This window comes from Arachis stenosperma, chromosome 5 (assembly GCF_014773155.1).
Source record: "Arachis stenosperma cultivar V10309 chromosome 5, arast.V10309.gnm1.PFL2, whole genome shotgun sequence".
In the NCBI taxonomy this organism is placed as follows: Eukaryota; Viridiplantae; Streptophyta; class Magnoliopsida; order Fabales; family Fabaceae; genus Arachis; species Arachis stenosperma.
Window position 1 is genome coordinate 47,632,826 of NC_080381.1, and position 1,056 is coordinate 47,633,881.

The 1,056-nt window shown below is 43.3% G+C and overlaps 1 non-coding gene across 1 annotated transcript; it reads right to left on the reverse strand.

The window, feature by feature from the left end:
• Positions 1–736: 736 nt before the first annotated feature.
• Positions 737–840, reverse strand: LOC130983835 (small nucleolar RNA R71). Its single transcript, XR_009087808.1, has one exon. It is a non-coding gene; the product is annotated as a small nucleolar RNA R71 (small nucleolar RNA).
• Between the last annotated feature and the right edge of the window lie 216 nt (positions 841–1,056).

Here is a 1,056-nt window from a genome sequence, read left to right on the forward strand (position 1 = left end):
CTGTTACTTGCTTTCTTTCTTTATGCCTTTAAATTCAAGCAACTAACTCACTGACCCACTAACTATTTGAATTAATTCCTCAACTGCTCTAACCATACTCTTCCATTAACCAAGAGTATTTCACTTGTTTGTTGCCTGTGCTGTGTTCTTGTATAACAGGTAGGAGAAGAGAGACATCAACTCCTCCATATACCGAACCAGAGAGGACCCTTCATAAACTTAGAAGGGAGGCAAGAGGGAAGAGAGTACTGAGAGAAGAAGAATCTGAAGGAGAATCTGAGGACAATTTTGAGGAAGCTCTAGATCTCAACATGGATAGAGAAGTTCACAACCATGAGAGGGCTGATGGAAACAATGCCATTCCTGAGAGGAGGGTTCTTGGTTCATACATAAACCCAACCTCTGGGAATTGTGGTAGCAGCATTCAGAAACCACCCATTCAGGCCAACAATTTTAAACTCAAATCACAGCTAATATTACTGGTGGAGGATCATTGTTCATTTGGTGGGAGTGCTAATGAAGATCCAAACCAACATCTCACAAAATTCCTGAGAATTTGCGACACTGTGAAGTCCAATGGAGTCCAGGAAGATGCCTATAAACTGCTCTTGTTCCCATTTCACTTAGGGACAAGGCAGCTAAGTGGCTAGAATCATTCCGATGGGGGAGCCTAACCACCTGGGATGAGGTGGAAAGCAAGTTTCTGGCACGTTTCTACCCCCCACAAAAGGTCAATAGGCTTCGATCTGAGGTTCAGACTTTTAGACAACAAGATGGTGAAACTCTCTACGAGGCATGGGAGAGGTTCAAGGAGTTGACAAGGAAATGCCCACCAGACATGTTCCATGACTGGGTGCAATTGCATATTTTCTATGATGGACTTTCTTATGAATCAAGGAAGGCTGTAGACCATTCATCAGGAGGTTCATTGAACAGGAAGAAGACTGTGGAAGAAGCCATTGAAGTGATTGAGACAGTGGCTGAGAATGAGTACTACTATGCTTCAGAGAGACACAACACTAAGGGAGTCATGGAGCTGAACCATGTTGATACAAT